At 52.0% G+C, this 14,792-nt stretch overlaps 14 non-coding genes and 2 pseudogenes across 14 annotated transcripts; all 16 read right to left on the minus strand.

Moving 5' to 3' along the window:
* Positions 1-382: 382 nt before the first annotated feature.
* On the minus strand, positions 383-501 carry LOC139058001 (5S ribosomal RNA). The gene has a single exon (XR_011513166.1). It is a non-coding gene; the product is annotated as a 5S ribosomal RNA (ribosomal RNA).
* Positions 502-1,009: 508 nt separating this feature from the next.
* On the minus strand, positions 1,010-1,128 carry LOC139058249 (5S ribosomal RNA; annotated as a pseudogene).
* Positions 1,129-2,783: 1,655 nt separating this feature from the next.
* Positions 2,784-2,902, minus strand: LOC139058002 (5S ribosomal RNA). Its single transcript, XR_011513167.1, has one exon. It is a non-coding gene; the product is annotated as a 5S ribosomal RNA (ribosomal RNA).
* Positions 2,903-3,410: 508 nt separating this feature from the next.
* On the minus strand, positions 3,411-3,529 carry LOC139058004 (5S ribosomal RNA). Its single transcript, XR_011513168.1, has one exon. It is a non-coding gene; the product is annotated as a 5S ribosomal RNA (ribosomal RNA).
* Positions 3,530-4,037: 508 nt separating this feature from the next.
* Positions 4,038-4,156, minus strand: LOC139058005 (5S ribosomal RNA). The gene has a single exon (XR_011513169.1). It is a non-coding gene; the product is annotated as a 5S ribosomal RNA (ribosomal RNA).
* A 490-nt stretch (positions 4,157-4,646) lies between these two features.
* On the minus strand, positions 4,647-4,765 carry LOC139058006 (5S ribosomal RNA). The gene has a single exon (XR_011513170.1). It is a non-coding gene; the product is annotated as a 5S ribosomal RNA (ribosomal RNA).
* Positions 4,766-5,273: 508 nt separating this feature from the next.
* LOC139058007 (5S ribosomal RNA) lies at positions 5,274-5,392 on the minus strand. The gene has a single exon (XR_011513171.1). It is a non-coding gene; the product is annotated as a 5S ribosomal RNA (ribosomal RNA).
* Positions 5,393-5,900: 508 nt separating this feature from the next.
* On the minus strand, positions 5,901-6,019 carry LOC139058008 (5S ribosomal RNA). The gene has a single exon (XR_011513172.1). It is a non-coding gene; the product is annotated as a 5S ribosomal RNA (ribosomal RNA).
* A 552-nt stretch (positions 6,020-6,571) lies between these two features.
* On the minus strand, positions 6,572-6,690 carry LOC139058009 (5S ribosomal RNA). Its single transcript, XR_011513173.1, has one exon. It is a non-coding gene; the product is annotated as a 5S ribosomal RNA (ribosomal RNA).
* A 496-nt stretch (positions 6,691-7,186) lies between these two features.
* Positions 7,187-7,305, minus strand: LOC139058010 (5S ribosomal RNA). Its single transcript, XR_011513174.1, has one exon. It is a non-coding gene; the product is annotated as a 5S ribosomal RNA (ribosomal RNA).
* Positions 7,306-7,814: 509 nt separating this feature from the next.
* Positions 7,815-7,933, minus strand: LOC139058011 (5S ribosomal RNA). Its single transcript, XR_011513175.1, has one exon. It is a non-coding gene; the product is annotated as a 5S ribosomal RNA (ribosomal RNA).
* Positions 7,934-8,440: 507 nt separating this feature from the next.
* LOC139058012 (5S ribosomal RNA) lies at positions 8,441-8,559 on the minus strand. Its single transcript, XR_011513176.1, has one exon. It is a non-coding gene; the product is annotated as a 5S ribosomal RNA (ribosomal RNA).
* A 507-nt stretch (positions 8,560-9,066) lies between these two features.
* On the minus strand, positions 9,067-9,185 carry LOC139058013 (5S ribosomal RNA). Its single transcript, XR_011513178.1, has one exon. It is a non-coding gene; the product is annotated as a 5S ribosomal RNA (ribosomal RNA).
* A 580-nt stretch (positions 9,186-9,765) lies between these two features.
* On the minus strand, positions 9,766-9,884 carry LOC139058250 (5S ribosomal RNA; annotated as a pseudogene).
* Positions 9,885-11,540: 1,656 nt separating this feature from the next.
* LOC139058014 (5S ribosomal RNA) lies at positions 11,541-11,659 on the minus strand. The gene has a single exon (XR_011513179.1). It is a non-coding gene; the product is annotated as a 5S ribosomal RNA (ribosomal RNA).
* A 508-nt stretch (positions 11,660-12,167) lies between these two features.
* LOC139058015 (5S ribosomal RNA) lies at positions 12,168-12,286 on the minus strand. Its single transcript, XR_011513180.1, has one exon. It is a non-coding gene; the product is annotated as a 5S ribosomal RNA (ribosomal RNA).
* Between the last annotated feature and the right edge of the window lie 2,506 nt (positions 12,287-14,792).

Below are 14,792 nucleotides of genomic sequence, written 5' to 3' on the forward strand. Positions count from 1 at the left end.
TGTGGTTGTTCGCTGCATGCGTGCGTGCAAGTAAGTCATGCTCGCTCACAAAAACAAGAAAGAGGGGGAGCGCATTATGCGTGCGTTGCAGCCCACAATGTGCCACTTTATCGACGAGTTGTCATTGAGCTGTATGCGGGCGGGCGTGATAGCGAAGCGGTTAGAAGCTCGTGCGACTAAATTTTGCATGCAGCATTACGTCCGTCATTCCGCGCAGAATATCGCGTAGTGGCCTGCATATTGGTTTCACACTTCGGCGTCGGCTCTACCAGCAGGCTCCAGTTGAACGTAAGTAACAGTAAAAGCAGCTGCCCACACACACACACACACAAAAAAAACGTCACAGAAACACGGAATAATAAAAAAAAAGCAAAAAGAAGGGTGCCATCAGCACTCGGTGTTCCCAGGTGGTCTCCCTCCCAAGTACTGACCGAGCCCAATGCTGCTTAGCTTCGGGGATCGGACGAGAACCGGCGTATTCAGCATGGTATGGCCGATGGCAGGGATGCTGTGTTTCCGACTGCACCTGTATCGTGCTATGTGCATTCGCCCAGTGAATGTATTGCTCCATCACGTACGCGGCAGTCTTTCCGCGAACAATACACGCACACGTCGATTACTCCGTTTGTGGTTGTTCGCTGCATGCGTGCGTGCAAGTAAGTCATGCTCGCTCACAAAAACAAGAAAGAGGGGGAGCGCATTATGCGTGCGTTGCAGCCCACAATGTGCCACTTTATCGACGAGTTGTCATTGAGCTGTATGCGGGCGGGCGTGATAGCGAAGCGGTTAGAAGCTCGTGCGACTAAATTTTGCATGCAGCATTACGTCCGTCATTCCGCGCAGAATATCGCGTAGTGGCCTGCATATTGGTTTCACACTTCGGCGTCGGCTCTACCAGCAGGCTCCAGTTGAACGTAAGTAACAGTAAAAGCAGCTGCCCACACACACACACACACAAAAAAAAAACGTCACAGAAACACGGAATAATAAAAAAAAGCAAAAAGAAGGGTGCCATCAGCACTCGGTGTTCCCAGGTGGTCTCCCTCCCAAGTACTGACCGAGCCCAATGCTGCTTAGCTTCGGGGATCGGACGAGAACCGGCGTATTCAGCATGGTATGGCCGATTTTTTTTTTTTTTTTTTTTTTCTTTATTTCCTTGTCACAGAAATGCCATGCGAATACATTGTTAAAAGAGAATCAGCTTAGCTTATGCTGACTCTCTGAAATTAATATCGCTTGAATTTCGCCAACTCATCGAACAGCGGCAACCAATCGGGCGGTTCTTTCTGGGCTTTGTACACTTCACGCATGTAGACGACACTTTCAATAAAGTTTTCTCGTACAGAATGGGCATTCACATCAGCATGACATACCGACATTCTTGTGGACCATATACTATGGAGGCTCAGCAGCATAATAAGGTCATATGGAATATCGTTATTGCCTGTGTCTAAGTATCTGATACCACGTGGGGTTATTGGTAATGCTTTCTTTAATGTTCGTTGTAAGATGTCCCAATGAAAAAAGGGATCCCAACAATCAATGAAGACGTGATCGACAGTCTCTGGTTTTTTACACTTTATGCAATCGGTGGTCCACGGCACATATATTCCCTTGTCGGCCAGCCAAGTCTTTACAGGCAAGGTATTTGTGTGGAGTTTGAAGAAGAATGATTTTACCGATGGTTTCACAGGCATTCTTTTGACCCTTTTGAGGACATCATCGCCTGAACCTCCATAGTATGCTAGCCTATACATTGGAACTGGCATTAATGAGTCTATCATATCATGGTACAATTTCTTTCTTTTGACGGAACTTAAATATTCTAGCGAGAATCGAACACTAAGCATACGGAAAGATAGCACTACTTCCTGAAGGAAACCTTTCACTGGAGGGGAGTGAACAGTCGAACACGAAACAAGGAAGTCAGGTAACAGATTACCTAATCGCACTTGTGTCATGGTGCGCAAAAATGGATCACTGTGGTTCCGCAAGAACATAAACCGCGATACAATCTGGCGTACAAATAGGTGTGATAGTCCAAGACCACCGCTGCGAACTGATCTGAACAGATTAGAGCGGCTGCAGCGTTCCCAGGTTGAGTTCCAAATGAACACAGCAAACACTCGATGCAGTTTTTGTACATTCACTCGCGACATGAATAGCACTTGTAGTATGTACCATATTTTTGATATTCTCTTCGAGATTTTAGAATACACGAACATAGGATCAGTGATTATTGATGGCTTAAAAAATAGCATGGTATGGCCGATGGCAGGGATGCTGTGTTTCCGACTGCACCTGTATCGTGCTATGTGCATTCGCCCAGTGAATGTATTGCTCCATCACGTACGCGGCAGTCTTTCCGCGAACAATACACGCACACGTCGATTACTCCGTTTGTGGTTGTTCGCTGCATGCGTGCGTGCAAGTAAGTCATGCTCGCTCACAAAAACAAGAAAGAGGGGGAGCGCATTATGCGTGCGTTGCAGCCCACAATGTGCCACTTTATCGACGAGTTGTCATTGAGCTGTATGCGGGCGGGCGTGATAGCGAAGCGGTTAGAAGCTCGTGCGACTAAATTTTGCATGCAGCATTACGTCCGTCATTCCGCGCAGAATATCGCGTAGTGGCCTGCATATTGGTTTCACACTTCGGCGTCGGCTCTACCAGCAGGCTCCAGTTGAACGTAAGTAACAGTAAAAGCAGCTGCCCACACACACACACACACAAAAAAAACGTCACAGAAACACGGAATAATAAAAAAAAAGCAAAAAGAAGGGTGCCATCAGCACTCGGTGTTCCCAGGTGGTCTCCCTCCCAAGTACTGACCGAGCCCAATGCTGCTTAGCTTCGGGGATCGGACGAGAACCGGCGTATTCAGCATGGTATGGCCGATGGCAGGGATGCTGTGTTTCCGACTGCACCTGTATCGTGCTATGTGCATTCGCCCAGTGAATGTATTGCTCCATCACGTACGCGGCAGTCTTTCCGCGAACAATACACGCACACGTCGATTACTCCGTTTGTGGTTGTTCGCTGCATGCGTGCGTGCAAGTAAGTCATGCTCGCTCACAAAAACAAGAAAGAGGGGGAGCGCATTATGCGTGCGTTGCAGCCCACAATGTGCCACTTTATCGACGAGTTGTCATTGAGCTGTATGCGGGCGGGCGTGATAGCGAAGCGGTTAGAAGCTCGTGCGACTAAATTTTGCATGCAGCATTACGTCCGTCATTCCGCGCAGAATATCGCGTAGTGGCCTGCATATTGGTTTCACACTTCGGCGTCGGCTCTACCAGCAGGCTCCAGTTGAACGTAAGTAACAGTAAAAGCAGCTGCCCACACACACACACACACAAAAAAAAAACGTCACAGAAACACGGAATAATAAAAAAAAGCAAAAAGAAGGGTGCCATCAGCACTCGGTGTTCCCAGGTGGTCTCCCTCCCAAGTACTGACCGAGCCCAATGCTGCTTAGCTTCGGGGATCGGACGAGAACCGGCGTATTCAGCATGGTATGGCCGATGGCAGGGATGCTGTGTTTCCGACTGCACCTGTATCGTGCTATGTGCATTCGCCCAGTGAATGTATTGCTCCATCACGTACGCGGCAGTCTTTCCGCGAACAATACACGCACACGTCGATTACTCCGTTTGTGGTTGTTCGCTGCATGCGTGCGTGCAAGTAAGTCATGCTCGCTCACAAAAACAAGAAAGAGGGGGAGCGCATTATGCGTGCGTTGCAGCCCACAATGTGCCACTTTATCGACGAGTTGTCATTGAGCTGTATGCGGGCGGGCGTGATAGCGAAGCGGTTAGAAGCTCGTGCGACTAAATTTTGCATGCAGCATTACGTCCGTCATTCCGCGCAGAATATCGCGTAGTGGCCTGCATATTGGTTTCACACTTCGGCGTCGGCTCTACCAGCAGGCTCCAGTTGAACGTAAGTAACAGTAAAAGCAGCTGCCCACACACACACACACACAAAAAAAAAACGTCACAGAAACACGGAATAATAAAAAAAAGCAAAAAGAAGGGTGCCATCAGCACTCGGTGTTCCCAGGTGGTCTCCCTCCCAAGTACTGACCGAGCCCAATGCTGCTTAGCTTCGGGGATCGGACGAGAACCGGCGTATTCAGCATGGTATGGCCGATGGCAGGGATGCTGTGTTTCCGACTGCACCTGTATCGTGCTATGTGCATTCGCCCAGTGAATGTATTGCTCCATCACGTACGCGGCAGTCTTTCCGCGAACAATACACGCACACGTCGATTACTCCGTTTGTGGTTGTTCGCTGCATGCGTGCGTGCAAGTAAGTCATGCTCGCTCACAAAAACAAGAAAGAGGGGGAGCGCATTATGCGTGCGTTGCAGCCCACAATGTGCCACTTTAGCTGTATGCGGGCGGGCGTGATAGCGAAGCGGTTAGAAGCTCGTGCGACTAAATTTTGCATGCAGCATTACGTCCGTCATTCCGCGCAGAATATCGCGTAGTGGCCTGCATATTGGTTTCACACTTCGGCGTCGGCTCTACCAGCAGGCTCCAGTTGAACGTAAGTAACAGTAAAAGCAGCTGCCCACACACACACACACACAAAAAAAAAACGTCACAGAAACACGGAATAATAAAAAAAAGCAAAAAGAAGGGTGCCATCAGCACTCGGTGTTCCCAGGTGGTCTCCCTCCCAAGTACTGACCGAGCCCAATGCTGCTTAGCTTCGGGGATCGGACGAGAACCGGCGTATTCAGCATGGTATGGCCGATGGCAGGGATGCTGTGTTTCCGACTGCACCTGTATCGTGCTATGTGCATTCGCCCAGTGAATGTATTGCTCCATCACGTACGCGGCAGTCTTTCCGCGAACAATACACGCACACGTCGATTACTCCGTTTGTGGTTGTTCGCTGCATGCGTGCGTGCAAGTAAGTCATGCTCGCTCACAAAAACAAGAAAGAGGGGGAGCGCATTATGCGTGCGTTGCAGCCCACAATGTGCCACTTTATCGACGAGTTGTCATTGAGCTGTATGCGGGCGGGCGTGATAGCGAAGCGGTTAGAAGCTCGTGCGACTAAATTTTGCATGCAGCATTACGTCCGTCATTCCGCGCAGAATATCGCGTAGTGGCCTGCATATTGGTTTCACACTTCGGCGTCGGCTCTACCAGCAGGCTCCAGTTGAACGTAAGTAACAGTAAAAGCAGCTGCCCACACACACACACACACAAAAAAAAAACGTCACAGAAACACGGAATAATAAAAAAAAGCAAAAAGAAGGGTGCCATCAGCACTCGGTGTTCCCAGGTGGTCTCCCTCCCAAGTACTGACCGAGCCCAATGCTGCTTAGCTTCGGGGATCGGACGAGAACCGGCGTATTCAGCATGGTATGGCCGATGGCAGGGATGCTGTGTTTCCGACTGCACCTGTATCGTGCTATGTGCATTCGCCCAGTGAATGTATTGCTCCATCACGTACGCGGCAGTCTTTCCGCGAACAATACACGCACACGTCGATTACTCCGTTTGTGGTTGTTCGCTGCATGCGTGCGTGCAAGTAAGTCATGCTCGCTCACAAAAACAAGAAAGAGGGGGAGCGCATTATGCGTGCGTTGCAGCCCACAATGTGCCACTTTATCGACGAGTTGTCATTGAGCTGTATGCGGGCGGGCGTGATAGCGAAGCGGTTAGAAGCTCGTGCGACTAAATTTTGCATGCAGCATTACGTCCGTCATTCCGCGCAGAATATCGCGTAGTGGCCTGCATATTGGTTTCACACTTCGGCGTCGGCTCTACCAGCAGGCTCCAGTTGAACGTAAGTAACAGTAAAAGCAGCTGCCCACACACACACACACACAAAAAAAAAACGTCACAGAAACACGGAATAATAAAAAAAAGCAAAAAGAAGGGTGCCATCAGCACTCGGTGTTCCCAGGTGGTCTCCCTCCCAAGTACTGACCGAGCCCAATGCTGCTTAGCTTCGGGGATCGGACGAGAACCGGCGTATTCAGCATGGTATGGCCGATGGCAGGGATGCTGTGTTTCCGACTGCACCTGTATCGTGCTATGTGCATTCGCCCAGTGAATGTATTGCTCCATCACGTACGCGGCAGTCTTTCTCGCCCAGTGAATGTATTGCTCCATCACGTACGCGGCAGTCTTTCCGCGAACAATACACGCACACGTCGATTACTCCGTTTGTGGTTGTTCGCTGCATGCGTGCGTGCAAGTAAGTCATGCTCGCTCACAAAAACAAGAAAGAGGGGGAGCGCATTATGCGTGCGTTGCAGCCCACAATGTGCCACTTTATCGACGAGTTGTCATTGAGCTGTATGCGGGCGGGCGTGATAGCGAAGCGGTTAGAAGCTCGTGCGACTAAATTTTGCATGCAGCATTACGTCCGTCATTCCGCGCAGAATATCGCGTAGTGGCCTGCATATTGGTTTCACACTTCGGCGTCGGCTCTACCAGCAGGCTCCAGTTGAACGTAAGTAACAGTAAAAGCAGCTGCCCACACACACACACACACAAAAAAAACGTCACAGAAACACGGAATAATAAAAAAAAAGCAAAAAGAAGGGTGCCATCAGCACTCGGTGTTCCCAGGTGGTCTCCCTCCCAAGTACTGACCGAGCCCAATGCTGCTTAGCTTCGGGGATCGGACGAGAACCGGCGTATTCAGCATGGTATGGCCGATGGCAGGGATGCTGTGTTTCCGACTGCACCTGTATCGTGCTATGTGCATTCGCCCAGTGAATGTATTGCTCCATCACGTACGCGGCAGTCTTTCCGCGAACAATACACGCACACGTCGATTACTCCGTTTGTGGTTGTTCGCTGCATGCGTGCGTGCAAGTAAGTCATGCTCGCTCACAAAAACAAGAAAGAGGGGGAGCGCATTATGCGTGCGTTGCAGCCCTTTATCGACGAGTTGTCATTGAGCTGTATGCGGGCGGGCGTGATAGCGAAGCGGTTAGAAGCTCGTGCGACTAAATTTTGCATGCAGCATTACGTCCGTCATTCCGCGCAGAATATCGCGTAGTGGCCTGCATATTGGTTTCACACTTCGGCGTCGGCTCTACCAGCAGGCTCCAGTTGAACGTAAGTAACAGTAAAAGCAGCTGCCCACACACACACACACACAAAAAAAAAACGTCACAGAAACACGGAATAATAAAAAAAAGCAAAAAGAAGGGTGCCATCAGCACTCGGTGTTCCCAGGTGGTCTCCCTCCCAAGTACTGACCGAGCCCAATGCTGCTTAGCTTCGGGGATCGGACGAGAACCGGCGTATTCAGCATGGTATGGCCGATGGCAGGGATGCTGTGTTTCCGACTGCACCTGTATCGTGCTATGTGCATTCGCCCAGTGAATGTATTGCTCCATCACGTACGCGGCAGTCTTTCCGCGAACAATACACGCACACGTCGATTACTCCGTTTGTGGTTGTTCGCTGCATGCGTGCGTGCAAGTAAGTCATGCTCGCTCACAAAAACAAGAAAGAGGGGGAGCGCATTATGCGTGCGTTGCAGCCCACAATGTGCCACTTTATCGACGAGTTGTCATTGAGCTGTATGCGGGCGGGCGTGATAGCGAAGCGGTTAGAAGCTCGTGCGACTAAATTTTGCATGCAGCATTACGTCCGTCATTCCGCGCAGAATATCGCGTAGTGGCCTGCATATTGGTTTCACACTTCGGCGTCGGCTCTACCAGCAGGCTCCAGTTGAACGTAAGTAACAGTAAAAGCAGCTGCCCACACACACACACACACACAAAAAAAAACGTCACAGAAACACGGAATAATAAAAAAAAGCAAAAAGAAGGGTGCCATCAGCACTCGGTGTTCCCAGGTGGTCTCCCTCCCAAGTACTGACCGAGCCCAATGCTGCTTAGCTTCGGGGATCGGACGAGAACCGGCGTATTCAGCATGGTATGGCCGATGGCAGGGATGCTGTGTTTCCGACTGCACCTGTATCGTGCTATGTGCATTCGCCCAGTGAATGTATTGCTCCATCACGTACGCGGCAGTCTTTCCGCGAACAATACACGCACACGTCGATTACTCCGTTTGTGGTTGTTCGCTGCATGCGTGCGTGCAAGTAAGTCATGCTCGCTCACAAAAACAAGAAAGAGGGGGAGCGCATTATGCGTGCGTTGCAGCCCACAATGTGCCACTTTATCGACGAGTTGTCATTGAGCTGTATGCGGGCGGGCGTGATAGCGAAGCGGTTAGAAGCTCGTGCGACTAAATTTTGCATGCAGCATTACGTCCGTCATTCCGCGCAGAATATCGCGTAGTGGCCTGCATATTGGTTTCACACTTCGGCGTCGGCTCTACCAGCAGGCTCCAGTTGAACGTAAGTAACAGTAAAAGCAGCTGCCCACACACACACACACACACAAAAAAACGTCACAGAAACACGGAATAATAAAAAAAAGCAAAAAGAAGGGTGCCATCAGCACTCGGTGTTCCCAGGTGGTCTCCCTCCCAAGTACTGACCGAGCCCAATGCTGCTTAGCTTCGGGGATCGGACGAGAACCGGCGTATTCAGCATGGTATGGCCGATGGCAGGGATGCTGTGTTTCCGACTGCACCTGTATCGTGCTATGTGCATTCGCCCAGTGAATGTATTGCTCCATCACGTACGCGGCAGTCTTTCCGCGAACAATACACGCACACGTCGATTACTCCGTTTGTGGTTGTTCGCTGCATGCGTGCGTGCAAGTAAGTCATGCTCGCTCACAAAAACAAGAAAGAGGGGGAGCGCATTATGCGTGCGTTGCAGCCCACAATGTGCCACTTTATCGACGAGTTGTCATTGAGCTGTATGCGGGCGGGCGTGATAGCGAAGCGGTTAGAAGCTCGTGCGACTAAATTTTGCATGCAGCATTACGTCCGTCATTCCGCGCAGAATATCGCGTAGTGGCCTGCATATTGGTTTCACACTTCGGCGTCGGCTCTACCAGCAGGCTCCAGTTGAACGTAAGTAACAGTAAAAGCAGCTGCCCACACACACACACACACAAAAAAAACGTCACAGAAACACGGAATAATAAAAAAAAAGCAAAAAGAAGGGTGCCATCAGCACTCGGTGTTCCCAGGTGGTCTCCCTCCCAAGTACTGACCGAGCCCAATGCTGCTTAGCTTCGGGGATCGGACGAGAACCGGCGTATTCAGCATGGTATGGCCGATGGCAGGGAGCCCAATGCTGCTTAGCTTCGGGGATCGGACGAGAACCGGCGTATTCAGCATGGTATGGCCGATGGCAGGGATGCTGTGTTTCCGACTGCACCTGTATCGTGCTATGTGCATTCGCCCAGTGAATGTATTGCTCCATCACGTACGCGGCAGTCTTTCCGCGAACAATACACGCACACGTCGATTACTCCGTTTGTGGTTGTTCGCTGCATGCGTGCGTGCAAGTAAGTCATGCTCGCTCACAAAAACAAGAAAGAGGGGGAGCGCATTATGCGTGCGTTGCAGCCCACAATGTGCCACTTTATCGACGAGTTGTCATTGAGCTGTATGCGGGCGGGCGTGATAGCGAAGCGGTTAGAAGCTCGTGCGACTAAATTTTGCATGCAGCATTACGTCCGTCATTCCGCGCAGAATATCGCGTAGTGGCCTGCATATTGGTTTCACACTTCGGCGTCGGCTCTACCAGCAGGCTCCAGTTGAACGTAAGTAACAGTAAAAGCAGCTGCCCACACACACACACACACACAAAAAAAACGTCACAGAAACACGGAATAATAAAAAAAAGCAAAAAGAAGGGTGCCATCAGCACTCGGTGTTCCCAGGTGGTCTCCCTCCCAAGTACTGACCGAGCCCAATGCTGCTTAGCTTCGGGGATCGGACGAGAACCGGCGTATTCAGCATGGTATGGCCGATTTTTTTTTTTTTTTTTTTTTTCTTTATTTCCTTGTCACAGAAATGCCATGCGAATACATTGTTAAAAGAGAATCAGCTTAGCTTATGCTGACTCTCTGAAATTAATATCGCTTGAATTTCGCCAACTCATCGAACAGCGGCAACCAATCGGGCGGTTCTTTCTGGGCTTTGTACACTTCACGCATGTAGACGACACTTTCAATAAAGTTTTCTCGTACAGAATGGGCATTCACATCAGCATGACATACCGACATTCTTGTGGACCATATACTATGGAGGCTCAGCAGCATAATAAGGTCATATGGAATATCGTTATTGCCTGTGTCTAAGTATCTGATACCACGTGGGGTTATTGGTAATGCTTTCTTTAATGTTCGTTGTAAGATGTCCCAATGAAAAAAGGGATCCCAACAATCAATGAAGACGTGATCGACAGTCTCTGGTTTTTTACACTTTATGCAATCGGTGGTCCACGGCACATATATTCCCTTGTCGGCCAGCCAAGTCTTTACAGGCAAGGTATTTGTGTGGAGTTTGAAGAAGAATGATTTTACCGATGGTTTCACAGGCATTCTTTTGACCCTTTTGAGGACATCATCGCCTGAACCTCCATAGTATGCTAGCCTATACATTGGAACTGGCATTAATGAGTCTATCATATCATGGTACAATTTCTTTCTTTTGACGGAACTTAAATATTCTAGCGAGAATCGAACACTAAGCATACGGAAAGATAGCACTACTTCCTGAAGGAAACCTTTCACTGGAGGGGAGTGAACAGTCGAACACGAAACAAGGAAGTCAGGTAACAGATTACCTAATCGCACTTGTGTCATGGTGCGCAAAAATGGATCACTGTGGTTCCGCAAGAACATAAACCGCGATACAATCTGGCGTACAAATAGGTGTGATAGTCCAAGACCACCGCTGCGAACTGATCTGAACAGATTAGAGCGGCTGCAGCGTTCCCAGGTTGAGTTCCAAATGAACACAGCAAACACTCGATGCAGTTTTTGTACATTCACTCGCGACATGAATAGCACTTGTAGTATGTACCATATTTTTGATATTCTCTTCGAGATTTTAGAATACACGAACATAGGATCAGTGATTATTGATGGCTTAAAAAATAGCATGGTATGGCCGATGGCAGGGATGCTGTGTTTCCGACTGCACCTGTATCGTGCTATGTGCATTCGCCCAGTGAATGTATTGCTCCATCACGTACGCGGCAGTCTTTCCGCGAACAATACACGCACACGTCGATTACTCCGTTTGTGGTTGTTCGCTGCATGCGTGCGTGCAAGTAAGTCATGCTCGCTCACAAAAACAAGAAAGAGGGGGAGCGCATTATGCGTGCGTTGCAGCCCACAATGTGCCACTTTATCGACGAGTTGTCATTGAGCTGTATGCGGGCGGGCGTGATAGCGAAGCGGTTAGAAGCTCGTGCGACTAAATTTTGCATGCAGCATTACGTCCGTCATTCCGCGCAGAATATCGCGTAGTGGCCTGCATATTGGTTTCACACTTCGGCGTCGGCTCTACCAGCAGGCTCCAGTTGAACGTAAGTAACAGTAAAAGCAGCTGCCCACACACACACACACACAAAAAAAAAACGTCACAGAAACACGGAATAATAAAAAAAAGCAAAAAGAAGGGTGCCATCAGCACTCGGTGTTCCCAGGTGGTCTCCCTCCCAAGTACTGACCGAGCCCAATGCTGCTTAGCTTCGGGGATCGGACGAGAACCGGCGTATTCAGCATGGTATGGCCGATGGCAGGGATGCTGTGTTTCCGACTGCACCTGTATCGTGCTATGTGCATTCGCCCAGTGAATGTATTGCTCCATCACGTACGCGGCAGTCTTTCCGCGAACAATACACGCACACGTCGATTACTCCGTTTGTGGTTGTTCGCTGCATGCGTGCGTGCAAGTAAGTCATGCTCGCTCACAAAAACAAGAAAGAGGGGGAGCGCATTATGCGTGCGTTGCAGCCCACAATGTGCCACTTTATCGACGAGTTGTCATTGAGCTGTATGCGGGCGGGCGTGATAGCGAAGCGGTTAGAAGCTCGTGCGACTAAATTTTGCATGCAGCATTACGTCCGTCATTCCGCGCAGAATATCGCGTAGTGGCCTGCATATTGGTTTCACACTTCGGCGTCGGCTCTACCAGCAGGCTCCAGTTGAACGTAAGTAACAGTAAAAGCAGCTGCCCACACACACACACACACAAAAAAAAAACGTCACAGAAACACGGAATAATAAAAAAAAGCAAAAAGAAGGGTGCCATCAGCACTCGGTGTTCCCAGGTGGTCTCCCTCCCAAGTACTGACCGAGCCCAATGCTGCTTAGCTTCGGGGATCGGACGAGAACCGGCGTATTCAGCATGGTATGGCCGATGGCAGGGATGCTGTGTTTCCGACTGCACCTGTATCGTGCTATGTGCATTCGCCCAGTGAATGTATTGCTCCATCACGTACGCGGCAGTCTTTCCGCGAACAATACACGCACACGTCGATTACTCCGTTTGTGGTTGTTCGCTGCATGCGTGCGTGCAAGTAAGTCATGCTCGCTCACAAAAACAAGAAAGAGGGGGAGCGCATTATGCGTGCGTTGCAGCCCACAATGTGCCACTTTATCGACGAGTTGTCATTGAGCTGTATGCGGGCGGGCGTGATAGCGAAGCGGTTAGAAGCTCGTGCGACTAAATTTTGCATGCAGCATTACGTCCGTCATTCCGCGCAGAATATCGCGTAGTGGCCTGCATATTGGTTTCACACTTCGGCGTCGGCTCTACCAGCAGGCTCCAGTTGAACGTAAGTAACAGTAAAAGCAGCTGCCCACACACACACACACACAAAAAAAACGTCACAGAAACACGGAATAATAAAAAAAAAGCAAAAAGAAGGGTGCCATCAGCACTCGGTGTTCCCAGGTGCCGCCGCCGCCGCCGCCGCCGCCGCCGCCGCCGCTGCCGCCGCCGCCGCCGCCGCCGCCGCCGCCGCCGCCGCCGCCGCCGCTGCCGCTGCCGCTGCCGCTGCTGCTGCTGCTGCTGCTGCTGCTGCTGCTGCTGCTGCTGCTGCTGCTGCTGCTGCTGCTGCTGCTGCTGCTGCTGCTGCTGCTGCTGCTGCTGCTGCTGCTGCTGCTGCTGCTGCTGCTGCTGCTGCTGCTGCTGCTGCTGCTGCTGCTGCTGCTGCTGCTGCTGCTGCTGCTGCTGCTGCTGCTGCTGCTGCTGCTGCTGCTGCTGCTGCTGCTGCTGCTGCTGCTGCTGCTGCTGCTGCTGCTGCTGCTGCTGCTGCTGCTGCTGCTGCTGCTGCTGCTGCTGCTGCTGCTGCTGCTGCTGCTGCTGCTGCTGCTGCTGCTGCTGCTGCTGCTGCTGCTGCTGCTGCTGCTGCTGCTGCTGCTGCTGCTGCTGCTGCTGCTGCTGCTGCTGCTGCTGCTGCTGCTGCTGCTGCTGCTGCTGCTGCTGCTGCTGCTGCTGCTGCTGCTGCTGCTGCTGCTGCTGCTGCTGCTGCTGCTGCTGCTGCTGCTGCTGCTGCTGCTGCTGCTGCTGCTGCTGCTGCTGCTGCTGCTGCTGCTGCTGCTGCTGCTGCTGCTGCTGCTGCTGCTGCTGCTGCTGCTGCTGCTGCTGCTGCTGCTGCTGCTGCTGCTGCTGCTGCTGCTGCTGCTGCTGCTGCTGCTGCTGCTGCTGCTGCTGCTGCTGCTGCTGCTGCTGCTGCTGCTGCTGCTGCTGCTGCTGCTGCTGCTGCTGCTGCTGCTGCTGCTGCTGCTGCTGCTGCTGCTGCTGCTGCTGCTGCTGCTGCTGCTGCTGCTGCTGCTGCTGCTGCTGCTGCTGCTGCTGCTGCTGCTGCTGCTGCTGCTGCTGCTGCTGCTGCTGCTGCTGCTGCTGCTGCTGCTGCTGCTGCTGCTGCTGCTGCTGCTGCTGCTGCTGCTGCTGCTGCTGCTGCTGCTGCTGCTGCTGCTGCTGCTGCTGCTGCTGCTGCTGCTGCTGCTGCTGCTGCTGCTGCTGCTGCTGCTGCTGCTGCTGCTGCTGCTGCTGCTGCTGCTGCTGCTGCTGCTGCTGCTGCTGCTGCTGCTGCTGCTGCTGCTGCTGCTGCTGCTGCTGCTGCTGCTGCTGCTGCTGCTGCTGCTGCTGCTGCTGCTGCTGCTGCTGCTGCTGCTGCTGCTGCTGCTGCTGCTGCTGCTGCTGCTGCTGCTGCTGCTGCTGCTGCTGCTGCTGCTGCTGCTGCTGCTGCTGCTGCTGCTGCTGCTGCTGCTGCTGCTGCTGCTGCTGCTGCTGCTGCTGCTGCTGCTGCTGCTGCTGCTGCTGCTGCTGCTGCTGCTGCTGCTGCTGCTGCTGCTGCTGCTGCTGCTGCTGCTGCTGCTGCTGCTGCTGCTGCTGCTGCTGCTGCTGCTGCTGCTGCTGCTGCTGCTGCTGCTGCTGCTGCTGCTGCTGCTGCTGCTGCTGCTGCTGCTGCTGCTGCTGCTGCTGCTGCTGCTGCTGCTGCTGCTGCTGCTGCTGCTGCTGCTGCTGCTGCTGCTGCTGCTGCTGCTGCTGCTGCTGCTGCTGCTGCTGCTGCTGCTGCTGCTGCTGCTGCTGCTGCTGCTGCTGCTGCTGCTGCTGCTGCTGCTGCTGCTGCTGCTGCTGCTGCTGCTGCTGCTGCTGCTGCTGCTGCTGCTGCTGCTGCTGCTGCTGCTGCTGCGCACAATGCGCTCTGGACGCCATTATTAGCTGCTGAGCTTGTCACCCTGCTCACATGTAACAGCAATGAGAGTAGAGGTAGGAGAATGTTAGAGAGCAAGGAGGCAGTTTTGTGAGCTACAACGCTACAACCCAGAATGGCACCCAAGTGTGTACTTAAGTGCTGAGAAGCGAAGGCTCGCATAAGCGTTGAGCGGAGCAAGAACAACAAACACAAGCAGAGCAGGC

The sequence above is a fragment of the Dermacentor albipictus genome, chromosome 3, assembly GCF_038994185.2.
Source record: "Dermacentor albipictus isolate Rhodes 1998 colony chromosome 3, USDA_Dalb.pri_finalv2, whole genome shotgun sequence".
In the NCBI taxonomy this organism is placed as follows: Eukaryota; Metazoa; Arthropoda; class Arachnida; order Ixodida; family Ixodidae; genus Dermacentor; species Dermacentor albipictus.